The 12,319-nt window shown below is 44.0% G+C and overlaps 2 pseudogenes; one reads left to right on the top strand and one right to left on the bottom strand.

Annotated features, from left to right (window-relative positions):
* The first annotated feature begins 1,537 nt into the window (after positions 1-1,537).
* On the top strand, positions 1,538-8,252 carry LOC115177098 (gamma-glutamylcyclotransferase-like; annotated as a pseudogene).
* LOC115176483 (leucine-rich repeat and immunoglobulin-like domain-containing nogo receptor-interacting protein 1) lies at positions 8,198-11,776 on the bottom strand (annotated as a pseudogene).
* Between the last annotated feature and the right edge of the window lie 543 nt (positions 11,777-12,319).

Raw genomic sequence — 12,319 nt, 5'->3', positions numbered from 1 at the left:
CATTGTAACATATTGCTACAGGTAACTGCCAAAATAAAGGAAATGCCAACATAAAGTGTCTTAATACAGTGTTGGGCCACCAGGAGCCGTCAGAACAGCTTCAATGCACCTTGGTATAGATTCTGTAAGCGTCTGAAACTTCCTGTGTGGAAGCACTCCATGCTTTTAATATACTTTGTATCCCTCATTTACTCAAGTGTTTGGCAGTTACCTGTAGAATGGATGGAGCGGTATCGCTAGAGTGGCAACAAAATGGAATAGAAGAATGTTGCAGATACATTTCGGAATGACACAATTTCATGTGTACAACATCTAGACCTGCATCACTATACGAACTTGCTGTTTCTAAAATAACTTTTTTGTGTTTTTGGAGCCTTTGTTAAAAAAAAAAATTGTGGGCCCCATTTTACACAAGGATGAGGAAGTGATTGGATGTTTGGGATAAGTTTCTCAAAAACATGTGAAATCCCAAAAAAGGTGTCTGGACCCTTCCATAACAAAATAGAGATTTGGTTGTGATGTGATTAGCTGATATGTACAATACCTATCCAGGCATTGTAAGATCTGGCATGCAATAGCAATGTCGGAGCAGGGGAACACGACCAATAACACAAGGTACAACAGAGAAATCGCTCAGCCATTTCCTGGTTGCTAAAATGTTGTCATGTTCGCCTAATTTAAGTTTGTGACAAAACAAGAAATGTGTAGAGAATCATTGTAAAATATAAACTGCTGTGAAATATATTTTCAATAACCCAAATAACCCAGTGTATGTTAAGCTGTTTGAAGCTGCTGTACAAAACCGAAAGTAAAAAGACGCAAAAGCTAAACTTAAAGATAGGAAGCATAGAAATAGAACAGATATGCCGCGCATCAGACTTGCTTTCAATAGGAATTACCAACCTATAACTCAGTTTTCTATGTGAATTTGGTCAGATCGCACACAAAGTTACCTACTGGACCTTGATGGACCAGCCATGCTTATGTTTAGCCTTCCATTCCCGGACCAGTAATGCTGCCTATACTTTCAATGCATTTTTCTGCAAAAGATGGGTAAAGTTTGGCACAAAATAAAAAAGGTTTGTAAACTGCATTTACCCTCCACTGCACCAGTGCCCATGACATGATTTCAAAGCAAAGTTCAAATTATATTTCATTGTACATAATTGAGGTTTGCCTGATTACCATCGGCCGTGTAAACATAAATCCATGTGCACGCAAGCAAACATGAGTGATGGATTGGCCTCTTTGTCAAAGCATCAGCTGCAACACATCACTAACTTCTCTGTCCACAAGACAGTGCTATGCAGTCTTGTTGCAGCACACTGTGAATGACATGCTGGTGTGACTGAGCTCAGGCCATAAGGCTCAGCAACCAGCAGGCTGTGTGTGTATTGTATGGCAGTGGTGGGTACAGCACAGGTTAGGCCTGTTGGATTAGCAAGAGAATGGGGAGTCAGTGAGTGGAGACAGGGCTGGTATAAAAGAGAGGGGAGCAGAGTTTAATCTCTGTCACAGTAGCGCTCATGACCTCTCCTTACGTCTCTGCTCCGCCTCCAAGCACTCTTGCTGACTCTGGTTTCTCTCTCTCTCCTCCTCGTCTTCCCTTGACTCCTCCTCCTCCTGCCCTACTCCTTCTCCTCCTCTATGTCAGCATGGATGAAAACATAGAAACCCACACCTTCCTGTACTTTGCCTACGGCAGCAACCTACTGAAGGAAAGGCTCCAGCTCAAGAACCCCTCTGCTTCCATTCACTGTGTGGCCAGGCTCAAGGTACAACCTGACTATAAGGAGGACTTGGGAGGACACCTGACCTTAACCTGACCCTCTCTCTCTCCTTCTCTCCAGGACTACAAGCTGATATTTGGGAACTACAAGGGTCTGGCCAGTGACCGCTGGCATGGGGGTGTGGCGACCATCGAGGACAGCCCAGCGGACGAGGTGTGGGAAGTGGTATGGAGGATGAACGTGGCCGACCTCGAGTCTCTAGACAGGTGAGATACCTTTATCTAGTTCACCTAATCCTAGTTGGCATATACTGTGTCTACTGTATCCAGGCTGTATCACAACCGGCCGTGATTGGGAGTCCCATAGGACGGCGCGCAATTGGCCCAGCGTCGTCCAGGGTTTGGTCGGTGTAGGCCATCATTGTAAATAAGAATTTGTTCTTAATTGACTTGCCTAGTTAAAAAATATATATAAAAACAATACTGGGTCTGTTGTGTCATTCTGAGTGCTTCTTCATTGTGGTTGATGTGGTCTAGTTCTAACCAGTTCTAAAGTTGTTTGGTTGGGTGTATTCATATTTGTGTGTGTGCAGCCAGGAGAATGTGAGAATAGGGGCCTACAGCCCTGTGGAGGTTAACGTGAAGACTCGGGGCTAAGAGCTCAACTGTCGCACCTACATCATGAACAGCTGTATTTACACTCCACCATCGCCACAGTACCTCAAGGAGACACAACTCCTTTTACACTCTCCCCCCCCTCGCTCTCATTCTCTCTCTCGCTATCACACACTGCCTCACTTTCTCAATCTAGTTATATCTCTTTTATTCCAAATACATTTAAGAACATGGAATTGTAATAAAACAATATACTCTATGGTCAAATTCATAACCAAAACAACAGCAAATCAAACAGATTACCTAAAGCATTGGAAAAAGGGATTCACACATCACTCATCACTTGTGGATGACAGTGTGGGTGACATCATCCTCTTGAATGAGTCTGTCACTCACTCACTGTGGTGGCAAAAATACCAGTGTTTGTGTTTTTTTCTGGCATTTGCCACTGACAGCTCCCAGATGACTTTGTGTTGAAAAGACAATAGGGAAAGAGCAACCTAGGTCAATGAATTTTTTTGACTATTCAATCACAGCCCCTCTCCAAAATAAAACCTCCCTCTCTGAAGCATCTGGAATGCTACATTCCAGGTTCATATTCTGGCTGTCACAAGAACACAGTTTGTTTTATTTTTTATTTAGTATATATCCATCAATTCATTCAGGATTTACCCAATCTCATGCACTGTATTGGACAATGTGAACAGTTACTAAACTGTGTTTCCAGATGGTTCATTGCACATCTAAAAGCTCTAGCTAAATAATCAGTGGTCTGAGAAAAACAGCCAGTGAATGTAACAGGTGTGGAGTGTGGCTTTGTGACCACAGAAGCTTTGTGCAGTGCTCTGTCGTGTGTGTGTGTGTGTGTACCAGACTCATACGGTTGAGCTGAGTGTATTGTTCCTCTGTTATGTGGCATGTTCTATGTGTGGTCCGATTGGGTACAGTATTTGAGATACACACATTCTTGGGGCAGTTACTATAGCATAAGGGTAGTTACTATTGATGTTCTGGATTGTAATGGTCATTTATTTGTCGTTATATAACAGAAAATAGTGACTGTCTGATTAATATGGTTTAACATTCGTTTAAATTATGTTTTATGTTGATTGTTAGATCTTAGATTTCCAAGATGGCGTAGCAGTCAGACATCTTTGTCCTGTCGTGTCCCTTGTAAATAACTTTTTACATCTTTTTCTTCGCATATCTTTTAAAAATATTTCCCTATACCTCAACTCCTAAATACTCTCGTGCAACCCGCCTCACCCAATGTGGCGTGGATCTGTTTTTATTTTTTTTATTTTTATAAAGTATTTCTATTTACTTCGGATCTGGAATCCCTCAACTGAAGCTAGCCAGCTAACTACCTACCAGCTATCAGTCAGCAAACCATTGCTATCAGTCAGCAAACCATTGCTAGTGGTCATCAGCTAACCTTTAGCTCGGAAAGCTCTCGCCAGTTCGAACAACGTGACTCAAACCAGAGCATAACGAACTTATTATTTGATATATTTTTTTCCCCATATCCCCGGATTTCTACCGCAAACTCTGAACATTTTCATCTGGATCTTCGCAACTAGCTAACCGCAATCCCAGGTGACTACTCCTGGCTAGCGTTTCCATCCCAGCGCAAGCACCAATTAGCCTGAAGCTAGCTCGGCTAGGGCTCCTGTGCTACCACCGAAGCCCACTCCTGGGCTACAAAATCCGAACCCCTTCTACTGCCGGTACGGGGCACGGAACCCCGCCGATCCTCTACGACTGGAATACCGACATAATCTGCCCGAAGATTCCAACAGGCCCCTCAGGCGCGACGTCCGCTGAAGGCCCATTCTGCTAACCGGCCTGCTAGCTACCTAGAGCTACTTGGAACCCTACTAATTCCACGACTGGTCTATCGACGTCACTGCACGAAGAGTCAAAAATAGACTTACCCCCATCACGACGTCCCCCAAAGGCTAATTTGCATGCCCCGGTCTGCTAATTGCTAGCTTGCCTGCCCCGGTCTGCTAACTGCTTGCTTGCTAATCCGGTTTGCTAATTGCTAGCTTGTTTAGTCCCGACCTACTAACTGTTAGCTTGTTAGCACCGGCCTGCTAACTGTCTGAATCGCCGTGTCCCCAGTCAGCCCAGCCAATCACTGGACCAATATGTTCACTTGGCTACGCATGCCTTTCTCTAATATCAATATGCCTCGTCCATTACTGTCCTGGTTAGTGATTAATGTCTTATTTCCCTGTAGAGCCTCTAGCCCTGCTCAATATGCCTTAACCAACCATGTTGTTCCACCTCCTACATATGCGATGACATCACCTGGTTTAAACGTCTCTAGAGACTATCTCTCTCATCATTACTCACTGCCTAGGTTTACCTCCAATGTACTCACATCTTACCTTACCTTTGTCTGTACACTATGCCTTGAATCTATGCTATCGTGCCCAGAAACCTGCTGTTTTTACTCTCTGTTCCAAACGTGCTAGACGGCCAGTTCGTATAGCCTTTAGCCGTACCCTTATCCTACTTCTCCTCTGTTCCTCTGGTGATGTGGAGGTTAATCCAGGTCCTGCCGTGCCTAGCTCCACTCCCCAGGTGCTCTCATTTGTTGACTTCTGTAACCGTAAAAGCCTTGGTTTCATGCATTTTAACATTAGAAGCCTACTCCCTAAGTTTGTTTTACTCACTGCTTTAGCACACTCTGCAATCCCGGATGTCTTAGCCGTGTCTGAACCCTGGCTTAGGAAAACCACCAAAAACCCTGAAATCTCCATCGCTAACTCTAACATTTTCCACCAAGATGGAACCGCCAAAGGGGGCGGTGTTGCAATCTACTGCAAAGATAGCCTACAGAACTTACTATCCAAGTCTGTACTCAAACAATTTGAGCTTCTACTTCTAAAAATTCACCTTTCCAGAAACAAGTCTCTCACTGTTGCCGCTTGCTATAGACCTCCCTCTGCCCCCAGCTGTGCCCTCGATACCATATGTGAATTGATTGCCCCCCATCTATCTTCTGAGCTACAAGGTGACCTAAACTGGGACATGCTTAACACCCCGGCCATCCTACAATCTAAGCTTGATGCCCTCAATCTCACACAAATTATCAATGAACCTACCAGGTACAACCCCAAATCCGTAAACACGGGCACCCTCATAGATGTCATCCTAACAAACACACCCTCCAAATAGACCTTTGCTGTTTTCAATCAAGATCTCAGCGATCACTGCCTCATTGCCTGCATCCGTAATGGGTCAGCGACCAAACAACCACCCCTCATCACTGTCAAACGCTCCCTAAAACACTTCTACGAGCAGGCCTTTCTAATCGACCTGGCCGGGGTATCCTGGAATGACATTGACCTTATCCCGTCAGTAGACGATGTCTGGCTATTCTTTAAAAGTGCCTTCCTCACCATCTGATATAAGCATGCCCCACTCAAAAAATGTAGAACTAGGAATAGATATAGTCCTTGGTTCACTCCAGACCTGTCTGCCCTTGACCAGCACAAAAACATCCTGTGGCGTTCTGCATTAGCATCGAATAGCCCCCGTGATATGCAACTTTTCAGGGAAGTTAGGAACAAATATACACAGGCAGTTAGAAAAGCTAAGGCTAGCTTTTTCAAACAGAAATTTGCATCCTGTAGTACCAACTCTAAAAAGTTCTGGGACATTGTAAAGTCCATGGAGAATAAGAGCACCTCCTCCCAGCTGCCCACTGCTCTGAGGCTAGGAAACACCGTTACCACCGATAAATCCACTATAATTGAGAATTTCAATAAGCATTTCTCAATGGCTGGCCATGCTTTCCACCTGGCTACCCCTGCCCCGGTCAACTGCCTGGCACCCTCCACAGCAACCCGCCAAAGCCCCCACCATTTCTCCTTCACCCAAATCCAGATAGCTGATGTTCTGAAAGAGCTGCAAAATCTGGACCCATACAAATCAGCCGGGCTAGACAATCTGGACCCTCTCTTTCTAAAATGATCTGCCGAAATTGTTGCAACCCCTATTACTAGCCTGTTCAACCTCTCTTTCGTATCGTCTGAGATTCCCAAAGATTGGAAAGCTGCCACGGTCATCCCCCTCTTCAAAGGGGGTGACACTCTAGACCCAAACTGCTACAGACCTATATCTATCCTACCCTGTCTTTCTAAGGTCAAGTTAACAAACAAATTACCGACCATTTCGAATCCCACCGTACCTTCTCTGCTATGCAATCTGGTTTCAGAGCTGGTCATGGGTGCACCTAAGCCACGCTTAAGGTCCTAAATGACATCATAACCGCCATTGATAAGAGACATTACTGTGCAGCCGTATTGATCGACCTGGCCAAGGCTTTCAACTTTGTCAATCACCACATTCTTATTGGCAGACTCGACAGCCTTAGTTTCTCAAATGATTGCCTTGCCTGGTTTACCAACTACCTCTCTGATGGAGTTCAGTGTGTCAAATCGGAGGGCCTGTTGTCCGGACCTCTGGCAGTCTCTATGGGGGTGCCACAGGGTTAAATTCTCGGGCCGACTCTCTTCTCTGTATACATCAATGATGTTGCTCTTGCTGCTGGTGATTCTCTGATCCACCTCTACGCAGACGACACCACTCTGTATACCTCTGGCCCCTCTTTGGACACTGTGTTAACTAACCTCCAGATGAGCTTCAATGCCATACAACTCTCCTTCTGTGGCCTCTAACTGCTCTTAAACGTAGGTAAAACTAAATGCATGCTATTCAATCGATCACTGCTCGCCCGTCCAGCATCACTACTCTGGACGGCTCTGACTTAGAATACGTGGACAACTACAAATACCTGGGTGTATGGTTAGACTGTAAACTCTCCTTCCAGACTCACATTAAGCATCTCCAATCCAAAATGAAATCTAGAATTGGCTTCCTATATCACAACAAAGCATCCTTCACTCATTCTGCCAAACACACCCTCGTAAAACTGACCATCCTACCGATCCTCGACTTCGGTGATGCCATCTATAAAATAGCCTCCAACACTCTACTCAACAAACTGGATGCAGTCTATCACAGTGCCATCTGTTTTGTCACCAAAGCCCCATACACTACCCACCATTGCGACCTGTACACTCTCGTTGGTTGGCCCTCGCTTCATACTCGTCGCCAAACCCACTGGCTACAGGTTATCTACAAGTCTCTGCTAGGTAAAGCCCCGCCTTATCTCAGCTCACTGGTCACCATAGCAACACCCACTCGTAGCATGCGCTCCAGCAGGTATATCTCATTGGTCACCCCCAAAGCCAATTCCTCCTTTGGCCGCCTTTCCTTCCAGTTCTCTGCTGCCAATGACTGGAACGAACTGCAAAAATCTCTGAAGCTGGAGACTCATATCTCCCTCACAAGCTTTAAGCACCAGCTGTCAGAGCAGCTCACAGATCACTGCACCTGTACATAGCCCATCTGTAAACAGCCCATCTATCTACCTACCTCATCCCCATACTGTATTTATTTATCTTGCTCCTTTGAACCCCAGTATCTATACTTGTACATTCATCTTCTGCACATCTACCATTCCAGTGTTTAATTGCTATATTGTAATTACTTCGCCACCATGACCTATTTATTGTCTTAACTTACCTCATTTGCACTCACTGTATATATACTTTTTGTTTTCTTTTGTTCTACTGTATTATTGACTATGTTTTGTTTATTCCATGTGTAACTCTGTGTCGAGTTGCTATGCTTTATCTTGGCTAGGTCGCAGTTGCAAATGAGAACATGTTCTCAACTAGCCAACCTGGTTAACTAAAAATTGATTTTAATGGGGGCGGAGTAGAATGGCTTGCCGAAGAACTACCAGAAGAAGATGAAGGCCATCTAGACCAACAACTATGAGGGCCCACTGCCTGTCATGGCTGAGCTGGAGCAGATTATGAAAAGAGACAAGGAGAGAGCCAACCACCGATCTAACGCTTAACAACAGCTTGAACAAACTGCCATGTTTAGGAACTCAACTCCTGGTAGGACAATATAAGTTTGCTTCAACATCTTCCATTGTCCTACCAAGAGTTGCTGAATATCTTCTCATCTCCAGTTTGCTTCACTGTTCATGCACCTTGATTTGAAAGCAAGGTAGCGACAGCATTTATTTTTCTCCAGGAACTCAAACCTGCCTAGAGAGAGAACTGTGTTCACTAACCCACTGGTTAGAGAAACCCTCAACATTTCCACTATAAGTCCTCTTCAGGAATAGGTATTTACTGACAAATAACAATGATGATGATGACACCACCAGCATGAAGAGGAGCTGGCCCACCGAGGTGCTGAGGAACAGGACAAAGCCCACATCCAGGGACCAGTTGGCTGCTGAGTACCTGAGATGGATGGCGCAATGATAGAAACAAAGACATGCCTTGACACTTAGAATACTCATATTATGGACACCATCAATAGAGAAAGCTTTCAAAACAGGTTGTGGCTAAACATCCAGGCCTAGATGGCAAGTCCAAATGCTAAACGGCCATGCTGGTGTTCTATGCGTGTGTTGCCTATATGGTTGTACAATAAATGGTATGCTCCTCATTATCAGTAAATCTTTCTTCTTACCTGGCAAAGTTCTGGATTCCGTTCTCGTTTTTACATGTTACGTCTGCTTCCCCAGGGTGATAAAATACGACCTGGACATGTGGCTGTCTTTCAGCCCAGGCGACCAGCCAGGTGTTGTCACAGCTGCAGTCCAGGAGAACATGGTAGAGTAGTAGGTACCTCAGGTTGGTCAGCAGCGCTGGGAAGCTCTCCAACACACTGAACTCCTCTGGGATGTGGACTGACATCTGCCTGAGAAGAAGGCAGAAAACAGTTCACTCTAACGGCCCAATTGGAGGCCAGCTTGTAGATGCTGCTAGCCAATCAAACACAGAATCATTTGTAGTTGTAGCTCATAGTGCCGGAGTCTTGTCTAGTGGTGGCAAATCCAGACCACACATGGTCCCTTGTGGCATCCCACTGGGCAAAAACTGGTTGAATCAAAGTTGTATCCAAACTTGTAAAACTGATTGGATTTGCAAAAAGTCATCAACGTAAGGGCATTTCGTATTTTCCCCCAACTTTTAACTTCAATCCAGTGACATGTTGTTGACTTCACGTTGAATTCACGGTTAGTTGACAACTAAATGTAAATCAAAACTAGACGTTGAACTGACATCTGTGCTCAGTGGGATGGGTTCAAACCGCGCCTGCCTTCATATGGGTGGGTGTTTCGATTATCTACCTGAGGGAATGCAGGTCTCTGCTCATCTCCTCCTCCAGACTGAGGATCCTGCAGGTGACCAGGTTCAGGGTCTTCAGCTTGGTGAGGTTGTGGAACATAGTGGCCAGCCCTGGCTGCCGGTAGAGTTCCACTCCCATTAGCGTTAGATACCTACAGTTGGATTATAATCAGTTACCTTGTGAGTGCACTTTTGCAATAATCTGTCATACTTCTTATTCTTTAGACCACTACTGCTCTTAAACCCCATTCATACTTTAAAAAAATGCAGGCAGGCCAGACTTGGTTGGCTTGCATACAATACAGCTTTTAATCTAATTTATAGTATACTTTTGAAACTATACAGCTATTTGTCCTCAGCTCCACAACTGTGTTCAGGTCAGCCATGTCCACAAATTTGTCTGACAGCACAGAATTGAAGCCAAAGTACTATAGGGTGGTGAAGTATCTTGCGGCAAAATGAGACCCACACAGGAGGCGTTCTCTTATGGCTATGAGGCTGACGACGGACTGGAAAAACGGTCTCCAGCAGTCCTGGAAGAATAAAGTTGTGGCACTGAGCTGAAGAGAAATCCCTGGTTTTGGGGTGCTGTTCCTGCCGATGATGTTGAGGGTGTACCACATGGAAGAAATGTTAATGTGCATTAACCCTTGAGGGAAAACACCAAATATGTGTGTCAGATTCGCATTCACGCTACTCTCCAACTCACTAGGCAAGGGTGAAAGTCCCCTAAACATACATGCTTCAGCAAAGTGAGGAGGATGAAGGCAAATGCTTCAATCGTTTCAAGTGGGTTTAGTTCCAGAATCAGGGTCTCCAAGCCATGCAGGCCAAAGAAACTGTTATTTGTTATTTGAGAGATCTTGTTATTCCGTAGGTCTAGGAAACTCAATTTACCTAGTTCCTTAAATGTAAAGTCTGCAACAGTGGTAATCTGATTTCCTAACAAAATCATCTGTTCCAGATTCTTCAAGCAACCAAACTGCTCTGAGGTGATGTTTGTGATGTGAAAGCTAAACAGGCACGTTTTTTTCAGCCACAGAACGGGACCCTTTTGGGTGTCACAAAGCATACTGAATTCAACTTCCCCTAGAGTGCGTAAGGAAAACACCCAAATCAACGAGATTCTTCAAATAATGGATCAAACTCAAGTTAATTGCATCATGTTCATAATAATAGAAATGGATCCTCTTTATCCCCTGGCAGTTTCTCACAGCAGATGTGGTGATGTTCCAGAATTCATAATTTCTTACATTCATTTCTGTGTTTGAGAGTTTGAATACTGTTTCACAAACTGACTCAAAGGAAATGCATTTGTTGTAAAAATCAAACACCTGTAGTCTTCTGATGCCAGACTGCAGAAGCTGTGTCTGTGGCCTATCAACTATGGACACAGAGAGATCTGTGATGTTTTCAAAGCATTTGAATGCACCTTTTTCTAAGTAATGAGCATTAGGGAATGAAAATCTCACCTCTTGAAGATGATAGAAATGAGGAAGCTCAAGAACAGCTCCTTTGGTGTCAGAGCAGTTTGGTGGTCTCAAAGTGACTATCTCCTCTGACTTAAATGTCAGGCTTGTTATTGACTGTGACATATTAACTATCCTGCATAGCAAATCAGATAGCTCCTGTGTACAACATCTGTTGACTGTGAGTTTCTTCAAAAAGGGGATCCCTCCAAATACGTCCAGTGCCATCACAGAAAGCATGCGATCCTCAATAGAAAGTTCCTCCAGATTAGTCAGGTCCCTGAAAGTGTTGGATAGAAGCGATGGCACGGTATCATCCCCTTACAGTTCAGAGAGAGTGTCTTTACACTGGACAGTCCCTTGAAGGTGCCAAGGAGAATTGTGGGTAGAAAGCCCTCTAGGTGAAGTCTCTCAAGAGCATAAAATCGAGAGAGAGCGCCAGATTGCATTACGTATCCACTCATGATCTCGAGACAGAGGGTCTGGTAGTTTGACGGAACAACAGAGAGGTTGACTTTGAGGTCATATATATCCCAGCACCTGGCAGTGAAGCCGATCATGCTTGGGCAGTTAACGTGAATGTGCACCCAGTAATACACTTTCTCATAGAGGATGCATTTGTTACTCAGCCAACCCCAGGAACCAAAGATCCAAAATGCAAATAGTCCCAACTGAACACACACCAGGCTCATCTTTCTTGTGAAGTAACTCAGAGACACTGGTCAGTTAGAATGACTTGATGCTTGTGCTGCAGTTTGAGTATATATGACTATCTGTGCAATCTTTTTTGGGGTCTGTTTTCTTACTGGCTTTGACAGAAAGAAAGAGGCTGTTGTACACAAGTTTGTTGTTGCTCACCTCTTTCTAACTCCCCTTTCCACAAAATAATGCATACACTAAATGTATTGTGCAAATGACATAAAAAATTATTGTATCGGTGGAATATAACTTTAGAATCCTTTTTGAAGTGAAACATGTATAGTATTGGAAAATATAGTAGTTATTTAACATAAACCTAATCTTACTTCTTAACTTTAATCTTAACTACAATTCCTGAATGCTTCTATTGAGAAAGGATTTACAGGGGGATGTTGCTACGGATGTGAATATTAGCCCAACAACACTGCAAAAAAGTTTCGACATTGGTAGAAAAAGTACCCAATTGTCATACTTGAGTAAAAGTAAAGATACCTTAATAGAAAATGACTAAAATAAGTGAAAGTCACCTAGTAAAATACTACTTGAGTAAATGTCTAAAAGTATTCAGTTTTAAA

The sequence above is a fragment of the Salmo trutta genome, chromosome 37 (genome assembly GCF_901001165.1).
Source record: "Salmo trutta chromosome 37, fSalTru1.1, whole genome shotgun sequence".
NCBI lineage: Eukaryota > Metazoa > Chordata > Actinopteri > Salmoniformes > Salmonidae > Salmo > Salmo trutta.
This window is presented reverse-complemented; position numbering and strand designations above follow the sequence as displayed.